Source organism: Aquarana catesbeiana, linkage group LG06 (assembly GCF_042186555.1).
Source record: "Aquarana catesbeiana isolate 2022-GZ linkage group LG06, ASM4218655v1, whole genome shotgun sequence".
Lineage (NCBI taxonomy): Eukaryota > Metazoa > Chordata > Amphibia > Anura > Ranidae > Aquarana > Aquarana catesbeiana.
In genome coordinates, this window is record NC_133329.1 from 175,318,075 (window position 1) to 175,339,250 (window position 21,176).

General features: G+C 44.0%; 1 protein-coding gene across 11 annotated transcripts in view; it reads left to right on the forward strand.

Moving 5' to 3' along the window:
• The window catches only part of MARF1 (meiosis regulator and mRNA stability factor 1), a 453,542-nt gene that overhangs the window by 269,633 nt on the left and 162,733 nt on the right, over positions 1-21,176 (forward strand). The window lies entirely within an intron of this gene.

The following is a 21,176-nucleotide window of genomic DNA, read 5'->3' on the forward strand; positions in this document are numbered from 1 at the left end:
CCTCCAGCCGGAGGAGACCTCTTGCCTGAGGAACCGCTGGAGGCTCCATCTCCTAAGGGCTGCACCGCGGGCAGGTGTCACCTGGTGTGCAGCAGCACAGAGGGGTATGGGAGCCTCTGGTATGCGGGGGGTAAGTGGGCCCTTACCAGATATGGTTGGCGAAGAGGTCGATGTGAGGCCGCAGGGCATCCCTCCTTAGCTGTGAGTGGGAGGTGACCTAGATTCACCTCCCTCTGAGCCCAGGCATGGACGAAAGATGGCTGGACGGGCAACCCCTTGGTGGCTCTGGGGGGGTGGGGTGTGTACCATTCAGCTGAGTCTGCTTGGCCTGGAAGACGCAGGCGCCTAATTTCTGGGGCAGCTGACGTTATCACCATGCGTCGGGGGAAGTGGCCCGACCCCTTAAAGGCGCAGGGAGGAGGAATGGCCATCTGGTGCTTTGCATGTGGACACGGCTGCAGGGGACAGCATGAGCCCCACAAGAGGACCCAAGGATGCAGGAGGATGATATGCCATTTGCCCAGGCTCTGTGGGATACAGACACCAGCAGGACACAGGCACCCAGGTGTGTCTTGGTCCATATTGAAACCAATGACAGAATACATGGAAGGAGGGAGGTTCCTTAATCAATTTAAATAACCAGACTGCAAGTTGAAGGCAAAGACCTCCCAAGGTGATATTCTCTGTAATATTGCCTGTGCCATGCGTGACACAGGAAAGGCAGGGGGAGATTAGAGACCTGAATGCATGGCTTAAGATCTGATTTAAGAAGGAAGGATTTGGGTTTCTAGAGCACTGGGCTGACTTTTCATTGGGGAACAACCTATATGCTAAAGATGGTTTGCACCTGAATTGAAGTGGGTCTACTGTGCTGAGGGAAAGGTTTAGGGGAAGGTTGGAGGAGTATTTAAACTAGGATTGAGGGGGGAGAGTAAACTTAATCGGGCAACTGAGCTATTAATATTCCTGGCTATGCACTCTTTTGGAGAGACAGGGTAAAAAGGAAAGGTGGTGTCTCTCTATGTGAGAAGTGATCTCAAAGCGAGTGTGAATGAGCACCTAATTGATGGAGTGTGATGTGGCTGAAGCATTATGGTTGGAACTGCATATAGATGTGCGTAGTTCAAAGTTAATCAATGGGGTTTGTTATAGACAGGGCTCAAAATTTTCTAGTCCTGAGCCACTAGCCAGGCCTCAAGGGTTACTTGCCACCAGTTGCCCTGCCCAATCCCTACCTTGCCCCACCCCTAATTCTGCCCCTAATCACGCCCTCATAAATTATCTCATGAAATGACACTTAAATGTTTTATACAGAATTAAGTTACAAAAATAAATATTAACAACTTAATCAATTCCCCTCAGCACAGCCTCACCAGTGCCCATCAATGCAGGCTCACCTTGTCCAGGTGAGCTTTCTTTTGGTGGTATTTGATCACCTCTGTGGTTCTTATTTTTTGCGCTATGAACAAAAAGAGCTACCAATTTAAATAAAATATTTCTTTTTGCTATAATGCATATCCCAAAAAAAGTAAAACAAATTTCTTCATAAATTTAGGCTAATATATTTTACATATTTTTGGTAAACAAAATCTCAGTAAGCATATATTGTTTGGTTTGCGCAAAAGTTATCGCGTCTACAAACTATAGGATAGATTTATGGCCTTATTTTTTATTTTTATTTTTTACTGGTAATGGCGATCTGCAATTTTTTTTTTTTTTTCGGGATTGCGGCGGACAAACCTGACCCCAAATTACACTCTTTAACCATTTCTCCTCCAGCCTATAGCAGATCCGGGCGGTGGTCCTGTTTCCTGACTGGGCGTCATATGACGTCCAGCAGGATATAACATGCCGGAGTGCGGCGATCCGAGGTGTTGTGTGTCAGTCTGACACAACGCATCTCCGATCGTGGTAAGGAGCCTCTGACAGAGGCGTCTTACCACATGATCAGCTGTGACCAATCACAGCTGATCATCGCGTGAACCTGCATTCCTCGGTTTGCGCCGATTGGCAGCTCTCCCTGGGAGGGGGGGGTTGATTATCAGCACAGCCCCCATCAGATGTACCCATCAGCTGGCAGTTAGTGCCCATTAACGTCTGTCAGTGCCCAGCAGTAACACCTGTCAGTACCTCATCAGTGCTGCCCATAAGTGCCACCGGTCAGTGTTGCCTATCGGTGCCAATCAGTGCTGTATATTAGTGCTGCCTATCAGTGCCCATCAACTCTACATATCAGTGCCTCCTCGGCAGTGCCCATCAGTGAAGGAGAAAACTAAATTACTTTTTTGACAAACTAAGAAAAACCTAGCAGTGACCATAACATGATTTCATTTGATGTTTGCTGTAAGCAAAAAACATAAGGAGAGATAAAAACATTTAACTTTTAAGAGAGCAAATTTTCCAAGGATGAGGGTTGCTCTCCAAGATTTAGACTGGGAGGGAATATTGGCATTGATAAATACAAAACAGAAATTTCTTTAAAGACTGCGTGTGAACTCACTGCAAAGTATATTCCCATGGGCACGTGGCCAAAGTTAAAGCTATAAATAATAGAGCTTTTAAAAAATAAAAACACTATCGTTTAAATGTTACAAAGAATATAACTTAACTATAGACCTGTTTAACTTTTATAGTTGGGAAGATACTGGAGAGTTTAATAAAAGACCACATAGATGAGTTCTTGCTGGAAACAAATATTTTAAGCAACAGACAGCATGGGTTCATGAAAGACAGAAGTTGTCAGACAAATCTGATTTCTTTTTATGAAGAAGTAAAATCTTGGACAGAGGGGTGGCTGTGGACGTGGAATACTTTGATTTTGCAAAAGCATTCAATACAGTTCCCCACACACGGCTAATGTGTAAGGTAAAGTCCTACAGTCTTGGAAAGATAGGTTTGTAAATGGATAGAAAACTGGCTAAAAGACCAAATTTAGAGAGTAGTGGTTAATGATTCATACTCTGACTGGTATAAGGTTATCAGTGGCGTATCCCAAGATTCAGTGTTGAGATCCTTACTTTTTAATATCTTTTATAAATGATATAGGGTCTGGGATTTAAAGTACTATTTCAGTCTTTGCACATGACACCAAACTATACAGTGAAATAACGTCCTTGCGGGATGTCTCCAACTTACAAGCCAACCTCAATGCACTGTTTAATTAGGGAACTATGTGGCAGATGAGCTTTAATGTAGATAAATGTAAAGTTATGCACTTGGGGCCTAAGAAGATGCATGCATCGTACAACTGGGGGGATCCGTAGTGAAGGATCTGGGGGTTTTGGTAGATCATAAGCTCAATAATAGCATGCAGTGCCAAGCTGCGGTTTCCAAAACGAGCAAAATCCTTTCTTGTATTGAGAGGTATGGACTCCAGAGAGGGATATCATTTTTCCCCAGTACTAATTATTAGTAATTCATCTGGAATATGCAGTTCAGTTTTGGGCACCAGTTCTCAAGGATATCTGGGAACTGGAGAGAGTGCAGAGAAGGGCAACCAAACTGATAGGCATGGAGGAGCTCAGCTATGAATGGGGAAAGATTAGAGGAACTGAATTTCTTCTCTCTTGAGAAGAGGAGATTAACCACTTCCGGGGACCACCGTCTTTACGTCGATATTTGAAGAGGAATATCGTTGTTATGGCAGCAGCTAGCTGCCTTAACTCCGGTATCCTCTAATTCAGCAGGCAGTCCGCTTCAAGATAGAAGTGGTCTCTGTGGCGGATTAAGCGCGAGATCACTTTTATCGGCCGGCGGGAGGGGGCCCCTCGTCCCGCTGAGCTCCAGTGCCCACCGCCGCTTACCGGAGCCATTGGCAGAGGCGATCGGATCCTTTCCCTAGCCTGACATGGAGATGAGTGAGGGGAAGATGGCCCCCACCCGTCTCCATATCATTTTAGGGCATAAGCGACGTCAAAACATCACTTCCGTCCATAGCTCTTAACCACTTCCCGCCCGGCCTATAACAGATTGACGGCCTGGAAGTGGTTCTTTTATCCTGACTGGGCGTCATATGACGTAAGGCAGGATAACACGCCGGCACGCGCCCACGGGGACGCGCAGCGCTATGATCGCGGCGTTTCACTCTGACACCACGCATCTCTGATTGTGATGAGAAGCCTCTGACCGAGCCTCTCTCCCTGTCAGAGGTGGGGTCTGTGCTGATAATGAGCACAGCCCCCATCAAATGTACCAAAAAGCTGCCAATCTGTGCTCAGTCAGTGCCCCATCATAACCCCCTGCCAGTGCCCAATAAAGTGCCAATCAGTGCCCACCACAGTACAAATCAGTGTCCATCACAGTGCCAATTGGTGCTCAGCATTAACACCTGTCCGTACCTGCCCTATCAGTGCTGCCCATCAGTACCACCTATTGGTTGCCCATCAGTGCTGGCTATCGGTGCACATCAATAATACATATCGGTGCCAACTCATCAGTGCCCATCAGTGAAGGAGAAAACAAAATTTTATAACAGAAACTAAGAAAAACATTTTTTTTTTTTTCAAAAATGTCGGTCTTTTTTAGTTTGGCAAAAAATAAAAAACGCAGAGGTGATCTAATACCTCCAAAAGAAAGCTCTGTTTGTGGGAACAAAATGATAAAAATTTAGTTTGGGTACAGTGTTGTATGACCGCGCAATTGTCATTCAAAGTGTGACAGCACTGAACGCTCAAAATGGTCCTGGGCAGGAAGGGGCGAAAGTGCCTGGTATTGAAGTGATTAAAGGGCTGTTTTTTTAAATTTTTTTTTTTTTTTTTTAAATTGAATTTTAGTGTAAATATGAGATCTGAGGTCTTTTTGATCCAAGATCTCATATTTAAGAGGTCCTGTCATGCTTTTTTATCTATTACAAGGGATGTTTACATTCCTTGTAATAGGAATAAAAGTGATTCCAATTTTTTGGTGTCAAAATAAAAGGTAAAATAAATAAGAAAAAAAAAATTTTAAATGCGCCCCGTCCCGACAAGCTTGCGTGCAGAAGCGAACGCATACATGAGTAGCGCCCGCATATAAAAATGGTGTTCAAAGCACACGTGAGGTATCGCCGCGATCGCTAGAGCAAGATCAATAATTCTAGCCATAGACCTACTCTGTAACTCAAAACATGCAACCTGTAGAATTTTTTAAACGTCGCCTATGGAGATTTTTAAGGGTAAAAGTTTGTCGCCATTCCACGAGCGGGCGCAATTTTGAATCTTGACATGTTGGGTATCATTTTACTTGGGGGAACCTTATCTTTCACAATATAAAAAGAAATTGGGCTAACTTTACTGCTGTCTTATTGTTTAATTCAAAAAATTGTATTTTTTCCAAACGTGCGCTTGTAAGACCGCTGCACAAACACGGTGTGAAAGTATTGCAACGACTGCCATTTTATTCTCTAGGGTGTTAGAACCCCCAAACATTATACATTTTTTTTTTCTAAGTCATTTTCTAGCAAAAAACCCTGTTTTTAACTTGTAACAAATCTCAGAAAGAGGTTCGGTCCTTAACCACATGCCGACCGAGCCATAGCTGAAAGACGGCTACAGTGCGGTTGGCTTATTCTGGGTGGGCGTCCATGGACGTCCTCACAGAATCGCACTCCTGCGCGCCCCCACCCGGGAACATCCGTGACCGCCGGGTCTGGGGGACCCCGCGCATCACTGTAAGTTGCCACTGATAGCGGCCGTTTACCACGTGATCGCTCCGTCAAATGATGGAGCATCACTTAAAACATCACTTAAAACATACCGGCGCTATGTCATGACACCGGCTCCTCCCACCCCTCTCTGTACTGAGGGAGAGAGAGTTTGCAGCGCTGTGGGCACTGCAGATCCAGCCCACAGCGCTGCTCAGTGCCCATACTATGGCAATACTCGCCAATACTCAATTTTAACAGAAACAAAGAATTTTTGTTTTTTTTGTTTTTTACCGAATTTTCAGTCTTTTTTGATATATAGTGCAAAAAATAAAAAAAAACAGCAGTGATTTAAATACCACCAAAAGAAAGCTCTATTTGTGTGAAAAAAAAGGTCAACCATTTCAAATGGGTACAGTGTTGCATGACTGAGTAATTGTCATTCAAAGTGTGAGACCACTGTAAGCTGAAAATTGGTTTGGTTTGGACCGGTGTTTAAGTGCCCAGTGGTTAAGGGGGGATATGATCCACATGTACAAATATATAAGGGGTCCATATAGTGAACTTGGTGGTGTTATTCACTTTACGGTCAACACGGAGGACAAGGGGCACACTTTAACTCGGGGCCCCTTATCTGAGCTTGGGTGGCTGGCCTTTGGATGTGAGTATTACCCTAAAGCAGCAATCTCTCCAAATGCCCCCCTCTGGTTGAACCCTACCCTTCCCCAGTTCTCTAAACTACCTGAACCTATTGCATGGACCAAATACAATGTCCAACTAGTCTCTCGGGTTGTCACTATTCGGAGGTTATCCCCTTTTTCTTTACTTGCCTCAACTTTTAATATACCCAGCTCCCATCTGTTTAGATACTACCAGCTCGCCCAAGCCTTCCATGCCCAGTTCTCACAAGCTAAACCAATGATTAAACAATCTACCTTGGAAATGGTACTTTGGTCTAACTGCTTGGCGAAACCTACAGTGGGGACAGAAAGTATTCAGACCCCCTTAAATTTTTCACTCTTTGTTATATTGCAGCCATTTGCTAAAATCATTTAAGTTCGGTTTTTTTCCTCATTAATGTACGAACAGCACCCCATATTGACAGGAAAACACATAATTGTTGACATTTTTTCAGATTTATTAAAAAAGAAAAACTGAAATATCACATGGTCCTAAGTATTCAGACCCTTTGCTCGGTATTTAGTAGAAGCACCCTTTTGATCTAATACAGCCATGAGTCTTTTTGGGAAAGATGCAACAAGTTTTTCACACCTGGATTTGGGGATCCTCTGCCATTCCTCCTTGCAGATCCTCTCCAGTTCTGTCAGGTTGGATAGTAAACGTTGGTGGACAGCCATTTTTAGGTCTCTCCAGAGATGCTCAATTGGGTTTAAGTCAGGGCTCTGGCTGGGCCATTCAAGAACAGTCACGTTGTGAAGCCACTCCTTCGTTATTTTAGCTGTGTGCTTAGGGTCATTGTCTTGTTGGAAGGTAAACCTTCGTCCCAGTCTGAGGTCCTAAGCACTCTGTAAAAGGTTTTCGTCCAGGATATGTCTGTACTTGGTCGCATTCATCTTTTCCTCGATTGCAACCAGTCGTCCTGTCCCTGCAGCTGCAAAACACCCCCACAGCATGATGCTGCCACCACCATGCTTCACTGTTGGGACGTATTGGACAGGTGATGAGCAGTGCCTGGTTTTCTCCACACATAACGCTTAGAATTAAGGCCAAAAAGTTCTATCTTGGTCTCATCAGACCAGAGAATCTTATTTCTCACCATCTTGGAGTCCTTCGGGTGTTTTTTTTTTTTTTAGCAAACTCCATGGGGGCTTTCATGTGTCTTGAACTGAGGAGAGGCTTCCGTCGGGCCACTCTGCCATAAAGCGCTGACTGGTGGAGGGCTGCAGTGATGGTTGACTTTCCACAACTTTCTCCCAACTGCATCTCTGGAGCTCAGCCACAGTGATCTTTGGTTTCTTCTTTATCTCTCTCACCAAGGTTCTTCTCCCCCGATAGCTCAGTTTGGCCAGACGGCCAGCTCTAGGAAGGGTTCTGATCGTCCCAAATGTCTTCTATTTAAGGATTATGGAGACCACTGTGCTCTTAGGAACCTTTTTTTTGTAACCTTGGCCAGGTCTGTGCCTTGCCACAATTCTGTCTCGGAGCTATTCAGGCAGTTCCTTTGACCTCATGATTCTCATTTGCTCTGACATGCACTGTGAGCTGTAAGGTTTTATATAGACAGATGTGTGGCTTTCCTAATCAAGTCCAATCAGTATAATCAAACACAACTGGACTCAAATGAAGGTGTAGAACCATCTCAAGGATGATCAGAAGAAATTGGCAGCACCTGAGTTAAATATGAGTGTCACAGCAAAGGGTCTGAATACTTAGGACCATGTGATATTTCAGTTTTTCTTTTTTAATAAATCTGCAAAAATGTCAACAATTCTGTTTTTTTTCTGTCAATATGGGGTGCTGTGTGTGCATTACTGAGGAAAAAAAATAACTTAAATGATTTTAGCAAATGGCTGCAATATAACAAAGAGTGAAAAATTTAAGGGGGTCTGCATACTTTCCATCCCCACTGTACTTCTAGATTGTATTTCCATTCTATGTCAGTTTCTCTCCTGGTGTTGGAGGGCCTTAGGGCTAGATGGTTGCAAAATATACCTGATTTAGTCAATTTGTGGGATTTCCCCTTTTGATCCTTGGTCTCACCGAGAGACTGATTCAATTCAAATTGGTGCATAGAGCCTACTTCACGCCATATCGACCCCATAAGATGAATTCTATGTGCTCTTCCGATTGGTGGTGTAGGTTGGCTCTGGGGGACTTCTCGCACATCTTCTGGACCTGTCCACACATAGTAGGTTTTTCTTTACTACCGCCCCTTTACCGGTTTTAATGTCTGTGTGCCTGTTGGGTTTGGTTGAGGGTATTCTTCCTGTGAGGGCAGAGTGGACGTTTGCTAATATTTACATTGTTTTATGCCAGAAAAGCTATTGCCCTGCACTGAAAGAAACCTTCCCCGCCCTCACTTTTATGTTGGAAACAATTGGTCTATAACCGCTTACCATCACATAGAGATGCCTATGTAAACAGGGGTTGCCCTGTAAGTTTGATAAGGTTTGGGCTAAGTGGTTGGCTGAGCCCTGTACGGCATCAGCTTTTGAATATGATACTGTTAAATTTATTGTCATACAGACTATATGGACTGTCGCTGATACGAGTTGTTAAAGTTGCATTTTGTTTTTGCTCTGAGTTGGTTGTCATTGCGGTGACTGAAAGGACTCATACCCTTTTTATAATCGTTTTTATCCTGACTGCTGATATATATTTGTTACAAGACTGGAAATGTTCGGTGAGAGTTTCAGTGATGATGTATTATTTGCTTAACGTGTGTTGTGTTTGTATTTGTGTTTGTTTTGTTGATTTTAAAAATACGGTAATAAAAAGATTTCTGAAAAAAAGAGAACTGATGTCCGTTCTGGGTCTGATGACTTTGATAATCCCAGCTGTTCAATAGGCATGGTTTCACCAAGCTTTCCTTCTGAAAGAACAGGAGGATTTAGACAGAACACTGCTACTTCCAACTACAGTAAAAAAAAACACTCTGGTGGTTGAGGAGAAACCACTCAAATCTAGCCCAGGTCATGGATAAATTAACTAAGGATGCAAGCAGTTGGAGATGAGGAGCCCATCTGGCAGGTCATCCTGCACAGGGGAAATGGTCCTTGGTAGAAGCCCAGGCATCCTCAAACTGGAGGGAGCTTATGGCAGTCACCAAGGCCATCGAGCACTTCTAAGAGCAACTGAGAGGTCACCATGTCTTGATCCTGTCTAATAATGTCACTGCGGTAGCATATGTGAACACGACAGGGGGGCACCCGGAGCCTTTCCTTAATCAGAATTTTAAACCAGATCTGCCGATGGGCAGAAAAGGACCTACCATCTGACAGTGGTCCACACATAGACCTCTTTGCAGCTTGCAAAAATGCCAAGGTAAAGGTGTTTTTTTATTTGCTAAACCCACAAGACCAGGCTTTGGGGTAAAGACGCACTTTAAAAATCCCTGGAGTGTCAGGATGTTACACCTCCCCCCGCCCCACAGTGCATCTGATTTCTTTGAGTTTTAGAGAAATTCTTACAGAAACAAACGAGACTAATCTTTTCTCCCGCTCTACAAGACTGGTCCGGCCGCACCTAGAGTACGCTGTCCTTTTCTGGGCTCCAGTCCTCAGGAAGGATGTGCTGGAAATGGAGCGAGTACAGAGAAGGGCAACAAAGCTAATAAAGGGCCTGGAGGATCTTATGAGGAAAGATTACAAGCACTGAACTTATTCTCTCTGGAGAAGACTTTGAGAGGGGATATGATTTCAGTGTACAAATACCGTACTGGTGACCCCACATTAGGGATAAAACTTTTCCACGAAAGGGCATTTTAAAGATTTGCGGCCATTCACTAAAATTAGAGTAAAAACGATTTTAACCGGAATTGCGTAGAGGGTTCTTTACGGTAAGAGTAACCATGTAGAATTCTCTTCCACAAGCAGTGGTTTCAGCAGGGAGTATAGCTAATTTAAAAAAACTATTAGGTACCTAAAGGACCACAACATACAGGGATATACAATGTTATATTGATATAAAAGCACACACACAGGTTGGACTTGTGTCTTTTTTTCAACCTTACCAACTATGTAACTATGTAATACTAATCGCACCATATTGGCCCAAAAGAGCCTGGTTCTCTCAGCTTCTCAGTCTTTCAGTAGACCAGCCACTTCCCCCTCAGGCAGAAGCTGATGTGTCAGGGTCCCCTAGCAGGCCTCAAGGAAGAAAGCTTCCATTGGATGGCATGGCTACTAAGGTAGACCTCTTAAGATTGAAAGGGCTCTCAGAAAAAGTGGCTACACTTCTAAGTGCAAGGAAGCCTAACACGAGGGCCAATTGGGGAAAAAGAATTAACAGCTGGTGCATAGAAAACGACAGACTAAATATGGATATACCAACAATCTTGGAATTCCTGCAGCAGGGTCCCGGTAATGGTCTAGCGCTCAGTACTCTTAAGGCTCCAATAGCAACCTTCTCAGTGTACCTGGAACAGACTTTGCAAGAAGACCCCCTGGTCTCTAGAATCTGCAGAGCAGTAGCTAAGTACAGACCAGATACAGCTCAGATGCCCCGCGTGGAATCAGTCAGTGGTATCATCAAAGCCCCCTTTGAGCCTTTACAGGACACATCTCTATGTCTATTGACCTTTAAAACCGTCTTCCTAGTGGCTATTACTACGGCCTGCAGAATAGAAGCGTTAAAGGCCCTATCAGTCAGTCTTTCCTAAAAATTTATGAAAGGAATTGTTCTACAAACTGAACCATGATTTATACCTAAAGTAGGGTCAGCCTTCCACAAATCTCAGGATGTAGTGCTGCCATCATTTTGTAATTTCCCTAGCAATAGTAGAACAGGAGCTAAACCTACTAGACATCAGGAGGAGCTTGCTGAAATACCTACTGTAGAAATCACGAGTAAATTCAGATCCTCAGAAGCCCTATTCATCCTGTATGCAAAAAAACAAAGGTAAACGGGCATCCAGAAAGACACTGGCAAGATGGATTAAAGCAAGAATTTTGGAGTGCTATGGAATTATGCAGGTAACTTCTCCACAAAATCTTATAGCTCATTCTACAAGGGCTTCATGGGCGAAGAAGGCAGGAGCTACCCCAGAAAAAGTTTGCAAAGTGACAAGTTGGTCCAGCTTTGCCACCTTTTTTTTCCAACTTTATTAACTGTATCTAATATCCAGTCAGGACCCAGGCTTTTTGGTAGGAAAGTCCTCCAAGCTGTTGTCCCACCTTATTCTAGTAAGTACTTGGTTATCCTCTCGGGCTGACCTGAGAGACTGGGGGAAAAACGGAGTTAGTCTTACCTGTAACTCTTTCCTGTAGTCTTCCAGGGCAGCATGATCCCGCCCTAATGTTTAACCTTGTGGGGTTGTGGTATTTGTCTTTCAGATTCTGGCCTTCAGGTCTCTTGGATGACTGAGAAGGGACCTGAGAAACTGCCTTAAAAATAAAAATGGGCATGGTGTTTACTTTTTGGAAAGAAAAGCTCTCTCTCACTCAAGGGCTGCCCTGGAAGACTAACGGGAAATGGAGTTACCGGTAAGACAAACGCCATTTTTCTGGAAGTGGTCCATTAGAGCTGTTTTTTTTTTTTTTTTGTTTTTTTTTATTATTATTTTAATGTCTTTTGGGCTGGATTCTTAGAAAATACCCTACGAAGAAGCCTTTCCGTTGCATCCTGATACTTAACAGGCCCTGTATGAGGACTGGGCCCATTCAGACAAGGCATTTGCACCCCTAAGCCATTTGCAGAAACCACCTTTCATCGGGTATGCAAAGAGTAGGTGGTCTGTGCTTTGGTCCTTGCGGTGTCCTACTTGAATAAGACCCTTACAGTGTTGGTGGATGATGTGTCAAGGTTTAGGGACCCTGTGGAGAAAAGTTTGAGTCCTTCTTTTTTTTTTTTTTTTTTTTTTTTTTTTTTAAATGCATATTTCTTGGTCAGTGCGGCCATGCATCACTTAGATGTTTACCAGACTTTGCAGGTATAGTCAAAACATATAATGAAAGAACCCGGAGCCTTTCAATCCAGTTCATCTGCCTGACACTTGGGGTGCTTTCCTTAGTTGTCTTACCCCTTCCACACTTCATGCTGTCCTATGTGCCTATGGCACATAAGTTCAGCCTTGTTTGCTGTACTGGACTAGTCACTGTTCCAGTACTGGAAAGTTTTCACTGTTACTATTACAAGCTGTTCACTGTTCCCAAGCCAGATAGCAATGTGCCACCCATTCTGGACCTGAAGCTCTTGAACAAGTTTTTACATGATCAGAAGTCCTGAATGGAATCTGTAAGGTCAATGGTTGCTTCCTTCCATTTCGGGGATTTCCTGGGCTTGTTGGACATAAATGATGCCTACCTCCACATCCCTCATCTCCCAAAACCTCAGAGCACAACACCTAAAAAAAACTATAGCTCCTCTAACCAGACATAAAAACACTTCCACCTTCAGAGTTTAAAAAGGAGGCTTCTCCCCACAGCTCCTCAGTTTGTGTTTCCTCCAGCTTGGCAGGAACACTATGGAACTGTGGAGAGGTTATGTTCTTTTAGGGCTGCCCTGGAAGTGTAAGGTCTCCCATTATCTTTTTTCCTTTTTTCAATGTTTATTTGTTTGGGCTTCTCAACATCCTCTTGGTATTGGTGGGGGGTGTGCCAGCTCCTTCTCCCCTGTCTGTACTCAGGGAGAGCGTGTACTGCCTGAAGGTCTGACCTTCTTTTTGCTGGTGGGGCAGATACTTCTGTTTACATTTACAAGAGATGTGTCAATAGACACAGCAGCCTGATTCAGGAGCAAGCCCGCATGGGTGCCCCCATGGAAAGTTGCTTTCCATGGAGGCATCCAATGAAAAGGGGGGGGCCTGGAGCTCCAGTGGGAGACCCCAGAAGAACAGGATTGGGGCTGCTCTGTGCAAAACCTTTGCACAGAGCAGGCAAGTATAGGAATGTTTTGTTTTAATACAAAAAATAAATCGAATGTTTGCAAACACTTGATGAGCCTAGAGGACAAGTGTTTTTGGTTTATCCTCCTATTTCTGACTCTGTTAAAAAGCCTCTGGATCCTGCCATTTCTTTTATTTTTCTCTCCTTGAGAAATCTTAAAACTGCATATGCAGTAAATACCTCCTAAACGGTGCACGTTTAGGACATTTTTACAGTACCTATAGGTAAGCCTTATTATAGGCTTACCTATAGGTACAAACAATCGATAGAAGTTTACTTCCACTTTAATTCACCTCACGATACTTACCAAGGTAATGGCGAAAGCAGTGATCCTTTCTTTTTAGCTGCAAAATATGTTTCTGTAGGATCTGTTGCTTGCTCACAACCATTTAGAGAGTCGGGGCTGTATTTTAATTATCCCAAAGTCAAATTTAGTACCAGTTGAGGTTCTATTCCTAGGCTACCTGATGAATTTGGTTGTGTAAATTTTTCTTCAGAAGGACAAGAGAATTTTTAAGCGCCCATTGTCTTGCTACAATTCAATCAGCCCCTGGTATCAGAAATCTGATGTTTACTCTTGGCTTTCTAACTGCTGCCATCCCAGCAACTTAATGGACGAAGCTGCATTTTCAGCCGCTTCAAAGATTTCTTCTGCAGGTATGGGATCAGCATTTAAGCTCATTGGGACTCCATGGTGAGGATTCCTACCAAAGTAGAGAGATCACTATGGTGGTGGAGGGACCAGAGAAATCCTAGAGGGTCTGTTATGGTCCTTTCCGGTAAACATAAAATTTACTATGGATGCCATCTGAGCCCCACTCACTTGGAGCAGACAATAGTGCAGGGTTCTTGGGCAAAGACTTGGGTAACAAATTCCTCAGATTGGAGGAGTTCAAATCTATTGCAATATCCTTTATGTGTTTTGTCATGATTTTCAGGATCATCATTCCTAAGTCTTTCTTGTCTGTCATCATCTTTAGTGCTTTTCTGGCCTAAAAGAGCATGGTTTTCCATGCTACTCCATCTGGCAGTCAAACCTTATCGCCTCTTCAGTCAGACAGAACCTGCTTCTACATGGTCCTTTACTTTATCCAGAAGTAGCTGGATTAAGCCTCACAGTTGCTCTGGGGAGCAGCTCTTACAAAAGAGGATTCCCTGAGTGTCTAGTTTCTACTCTTCTTGCGTGCTGAAAAAGGTGACTAGAGCCATGTATGGAGAGTATACGATTCTTGTTGCGACTCTTGAGGTCATCAGTTGATCTGCCACTTTTGGAATTAATACTAGGAGGTGCAGACAAGTGTCTGGCAGTCAGTACCCTCTAGGTGCAGGTAGCTGCTCTAGGGGTGTTTAAGCTCAATTTCAGCAGTACTTTTAGTGGTAGGATTTTTCAAGGCTTTAACCTGTTCCAGACCCAGGAGAAAAAAAATGTATTCCTTGGATGTGAGAAGGGCACAATTACATTATCTGGAGGTGACCCAAAAATGTAGGCGTACAGACTCCAAAGGTCGACTAAGAGTTCCATAGCCAGATGTCCAGATGAGTGTGGACCTCTTACTGAGGATTCGTGCACAAGCTTATCTTTCCCTCAACACTACAGACTGTACTTGTTATCTGCAGTAGTCTAGGCCTTTAACAGGAAGGTTTTGCAAGCTGCTGTCCTCCCGAGTTGTAAGTTCTTGTTTATCTTCTCAGATGCTTAAAATACTTTTTGGGAAAATTAAAGTTAGACTTACCGGTAACTTGTTCTCCAGTAATCTTTCAGGACCGCAAAAAATGCCCGCCTGTATGTTGAATTTATTTTGTGATGCTTATGAGTTTCAGCTTTTACTACAACTGAGGAGCTGAGTTAAAGAGCCCTTTTTTTTTTTTTCCTTCCCCCCCCCCCCCCTCTCTCTCTGAAGGTGGAAGTGTTTTCTATGTCTGGTGGAGGAAGCTATGATCTCTCATTTGATGTCCTAAAAGACTACTGGAAAACAATAATTTTTTCAGATTGTGGCTCTGCCCTTTGGCCTTGCCAGGGCACCTTAAGTGTTAACGAAGGTGCTGGCCTCAGTTCATGTACTTCTGTGAGCCAGGAAATTCAAAACTAAGGTGTGGGTGATGAGTTCCCAGAACACCCATCTATTTGCTTCTGCATTAGGGTACTGGGATTGATGGCCTCCTTTGAGACCCGTACATGCAGTTTCATTCAATACTGACTACAAGGAACAAAAAGACTCTGTCCTTGGATCACCCTGGTCTCTGCATGCCCAAACCAGTTTCTTTCCAATATTGGCTGCCAGAAATGGCGAAGGAGTCGAGGAAAATCCTTTCTGCCCATGGTGTGGAAAGTACTGACTATAAATACCAGCCTGTCAGACTGGATATAAGATGCTTTGATTCTGTTAAATGTCCTTGAGCTCAGGATGATTTGGCTCACCCATCAGCACTGGAGTTATCTGCTCTGGAGACTGCAATTCAGGGTCAAGTGTGACAAATCCACTGCTGTGGTGTATATCGCCAAGGAGATCATTCTGACTTGGGTAGTATTTCATCAAATTTGTCTTTAGTAGAGAATGCTAGATGTCAGACGCCAGAGTCTGTGCCCAGGGATCCTCAGAAATTTATTAGATGCTCTAGTCATACTGTGTAATCAGTTCAACCTGATTTTATGCATTTCAGAGATCGCTGCCTTCCACTCATTGGCCAGACTCTTTGTGCAAGGGATGACTAACATTGTTCCACCAGTACACTCCCCACTAACTTTGTGGGACCTTAATCTTGTAATGTTGGTCCTTCAGTGGCCGCTGTTTCAACTCATTACAGATTTCTCTGCTATCACGCAAGGTTACCTTTGTCGTGGCTATGACCTCACCTAGGAGGGTGTTTCAGCTTGCAGCGTTATAGTGTAAGGAGCTTTTTCTTGTGCCTCCACAAGGACAAGGTTGTGTTTTTTTTTTTTTTGTTTAATATGTTTTTATTGAAGACAGGCTGTTCAGGACAATACAACATCCAACCATAGTGTATACAAACAGTTCAATCAGGAAGTATTTGAAAACCTGGTGACAGTTCGTCTGTGTATAAACACGTCTTATTACAAACCATATGTTCAGTACTATTGCAATAAACCTTTATGAAAGCACCAAATCCTGTTGAATTCTTTGGTATTTAGTATACAAAAAGAACAGGGATAAGGAAAAGTATAGACAAAGAAAGAGAAGTAGGAAAGAGGGTGGGGGGGGTAATGGGGCGGGTGGAATGTCTGCCTCTGTCAAATTTCTGTAACACAAAGTCAAATCATGAGTGAGTTATGTGTTTGGAGCCATAATTTCCGCATAAGCTGTAGTGTATTTAAAGGCAAACCAACAGGACCATATTATTTTCCCCAAATCAGTTTTGTTTTTAAGTGAGTAAGTTAAGTCTTCCATATAGTATAGATGATCAACCTCTCCAAGCCATTGGCGTAGAGATGGTATCATGGAGGTTTTCCAAAACCGGGATATGAGCGCATTAGCTGCGTTTAATAGGTGTGGGGTGATAGATTTTTTTGTATGATCCTGTCGGTTTGTCCGTACAATGTAATAGTACATTCCAGGGATCATTGGGAACCTCAAAACCCTGAATCTCCTTGATCCAATAGAGGATAGTAAGCCAAAAGGGTCTGATAAGTGGACAATACCACCAAACATGAGCATGCGATGCTACTTCTCCGCAACCACGCCAGCAGAAGGACAAGGTTGTGTTAAGAACATGTAATTTCTGCCTAAGGTGGTCTGTATGTGTATGACCTAAAAGATGGGTTTCCTTTTAACTTCCTGGAAGTTTTTGGTGATTTGTAGACTTTGAGCTTGTCTCTGAATAGCAGAGAATATGGATTGATGTTTCCTTCGCATTCGCTTTTGAAAGTGAGACGCTGCTGGACTGGACATATGGGGCTAGCCTGTAATGTTACCTTCGGCCACGAAGCTCTGCTTTGTGGCACTTTCCAGACTTGGTGATTTGTAAAACAACCCATCCAGTTTAAAATAAACAAAAAGCAAACCCCCCCCCCCCCCATTTTTATACAGCAAAAAAAAAAAGATCTGGGGGGAGAAGCAGCAGCACACGAGCTTCTAGTGAATGGCTGTGCAGCGGCAGCATGTCAGGACAAGTCTGATCATTGGAGTAGAGCACACTGAGCTCCCTGCATAGCTTAAGCACTGACCACGGTGTGCTCTCCTCATTAGTGTGGTAAGTTTTTAATAGGAAAGCTGAGGGACTAGCAGGAACAGCAGGGATTTCGCATAAAGGAAGCAATACGAAGAAAACAGGATACTTTCTCATACAAATACATGGTACATATCAGGAATTTGACATGTTGGGGTAACAAATGCTTTAACCACTTAAGGACCGCCTCACGCCGATTTACGTCGGCAGAATGGCACGGGCAGGCAGAATCATGTACATATACGTGATCTGCCTCCCGCGGGCGGGGGGTCCTATCGGACCCCCCCCCGGTGCCCGAGGCGGTCTGCTTCTGACCAGCTGCGATCAGAGATGAGGGGGAGACCATCCGTTCGTGGCCCCCCCCTCGCGATCGCCGCCGGCCAATCAAATCATTCCTTTGCTGCTGTATGCTAAACAGCAGCAAAGGAAATGATGTCATCTCTCCTCGGCTCGGTATTTTCCGTTCCGGCGCAGAGGAGAGAAGACTTCAATGTGAGTGCACAACACACACACATACAGTAGAACATGCCAGGCACACAAACCACCCCCTGACCCCCGACCCCGTCACACTGACACCAAGCAGTTTTTTTTTTTTTTTCTGATTACTGCATGGTGTCAGTTTGTGACAGTTACTGTGTTAGGGCAGTTAGGTTTAGCCCCCTTTAGGTCTAGGATACCCCCCTAACCCCCCCTAATAAAGTTTTAACGCCTTGATCATCCCCTGTCGCCAGTGTCATTAACTATCGTTTTTCTGATCGCTGTATTAGTGTCACTGGTGACGCTAGTTAGGGAGGTAAATATTTAGGTTCGCCGTCAGCGTTTTATAGCGACAAGGACCCCCATATACTACCTAATAAATGTTTTAACCTCTTGATTGCCCCCTAGTTAACCTTTTCACCACTGATCACCGTATAACTGTTACGGGTGACGCTGGTTAGTTCGTTTATTTTTTATAGTGTCAGGGCACCCGCCGTTTATTACCGAATAAAGGTTTAGCCCCCCGATCGCCCGGCGGTGATATGCGTTGCCCCAGGCAGCATCAGATTAGCGCCAGTACCGCTAACACCCACGCACGCAGCATACGCCTCCCTTAGTGGTATAGTATCTGAACGGATCAAGATCTGATCATATCTATACTAGCGTCCCCAGCAGTTTAGGGTTCCCAAAAACGCAGTGTTAGCGGAATCAGCCCAGATACCTGCTAGCACCTGCGTTTTGCCCCTCTGCCCAGCCCACCCAAGTGCAGTATCGATCGATCACTGTCACTTACAAAACACTAAACGCATAACTGCAGCGTTCGCAGAGTCAGGCCTGATCCCTGCGATCGCTAACAGTTTTTTTGGTAGCGTTTTGGTGAACTGGCAAGCACCAGCGACCTAGTACACCCCGGTCGTAGTCAAACCAGCACTGCAGTAACACTTGGTGACGTGGCGAGTCCCATAAGTGCAGTTCAAGCTGGTGAGGTGGCAAGCACAAGTGTCCCGCTGCCACCAAGAAGAAGACAAACACAGGCCCGTCGTGCCCATAGTGCCCTTCCTGCTGCATTCGCCAATCCTAATTGGGAACCCACCACTTCTGCAGCGCCCGTACTTCCCCCATTCACATCCCCCCCCAAACCCCCCCCAAATGACCCCATTTTGGAAAGTAGACACCCCAAGCTATTTGCTGAGAGGTATAGTGAGTATTTTGCAGACCTCACTTTTTGTCACAAAGTTTTGAAAATTGAAAAAAGAAAAAAAAAAATGTTTTTTCTTGTCTTTCTTCATTTTCAAAAACAAATGAGAGCTGCAAAATACTCAGCATGCCTCTCAGCAAATAGCTTGGGCTGTCTACTTTCCAAAATGGGGTCATTTGGGGGGGTTTTGTGCTACCTGGGCATTCATTGGCCTCCGAAACTGTGATAGGCAGTGAAGAGTGAAATCAAAAATTTACACCCTTAGAAATCCTGAAGGCGGTGATTGGTTTTCGGGGCCCCGTACGCAGCTAGTGACAACTTTTTGTATTTTTTTTTTTTTTGTCATTATTCAATCACTTGGGACAAAAAAAATAAATATTCAATGGGTTCAACATGCCTCTCAGCAATTTCCTTGGGGTGTCTACTTTCCAAAATGGGGTCATCTGGGGGGGTTTGTACTGCCCTGCCATTTTAGCACCTCAAGAAATGACATAGGCAGTCATAAACTAAAAGCTGTGTAAATTCCAGAAAATGTACCCTACTTTGTAGACACTATAACTTTCGCGCAAACCAATAAATATACACTTATTGACATTTTTTTTTTTTATCAAAGACATGTGGCCGAATACATTTTGGACTAAATGTGTAACTAAAATTGAGTTTATTGGATTTTTTTTTATAACAAAAAATAGAAAATATCTTTTTTTTTTCAAAATTTTCGGTCTTTTTCTGTTTATAGCGCAAAAAATAACAACCGCAGAGGTGATCAAATACCATCAAAAGAAAGCTCTATTTGTGGGAAGAAAAGGACGCAAATTTCGTTTGGGTACAGATTTGCATGACCGCGCAATTAGCAGTTAAAGTGACGCAGTGCCAAACTGGAAAAAGTCCTCTGGTCCTTATGCAGCATAATGGTCCGGGGCTAAAGTGGTTAAAGGGGTTGTAAACCTTTGTGTTTTTTCACCTTAATGCATCCAATAGTCAGGGCTGGGCTCAGCCCTTCCTTCTCTGAGCTCGCCACTCAGCTGTTGGCTAATTGCCAGCTCCTATCTCTCCACAGTTACTCAGCTGTTGATGATATCCTGCTCGACAGTCCTGCCTACTTAAGCCGTCCAGCCCAGAGGATCTCTGCCTTAGTCTCTGTGACGTTGACCAAGGCGATCTCCTGCGTTCCTGTTTAAAGACTTGCTTGGCTGACATCCTTTCTGGCTCCAGATCCTGCTTGCTGTTTCACTACACTGATTCTTGACCTTCTGGCTTGGCTGACTATCCTAATGACTGCATTTGTTCTATTTACTTTTATTATTAAACTAGTGTGATTTAACTGTACTTCTGTCTCTGTCTGATTTCATGGTTTGACACCTGTGCATTAGGATGAAAAAACACCTGGCAGTGACCGGCCAGTTTTACTTACCTGAGCCCTGGAACTTGACCTGGCGGGGACGGGGCTGTCTCTGCCCGGGGTTCTCGGCTCTTGATTGGATAGATTGATAGCATCGCAGCCATTGGCTCCAGCTGCTGTCAATTAAATCCCATGACCCGGGTGACCGGGCGAAGTCATACATTCAACGGCTATGGACGCCGAATGCTGGACTTGGGAGCGTGCCCGCAAGGTAACCCCCTCGGCAGAGCGCTTCTCCTAGGGGGTTATAGGATTTGGGAAGGAGCTGCGAGAGCTGCCGGGGGTCCACAGAAGATGAGGCTCGGGGCCACTCTGTGCAAAACGAGCTGCACAGTGGAGGTAAGTATGATATGTTAAAAAAAATAAATAAATGAACCCTTACAATCACTGTAAAGCTGGTTGGTCTAAAGCACCATGAACTACCTCACAGTTGGCATTACTAGGCTCTTTTTCAAATCTCAAAAAAAAAAAACGGCGCTAGGTCAAGGTAATGTGTAAAACAAGCAGCCACTTAACCAACTGATACTGGGTGTAAAGATTTAAAAAATGAAAAGCAGCGTTAAACCATCAATTTTAGAAGAAATTGGCAAATTTGGGCTTGAGACTTTTTAGGCACAATATTTACTAGATTTGTAGTTAAAATTCTGGTTTATTAGAAAATATTTAAAATAAGGAGTAAAAAGGAGGAACAAATAGGATTCAGTTCATGATCGCACAGTTTTACAAATT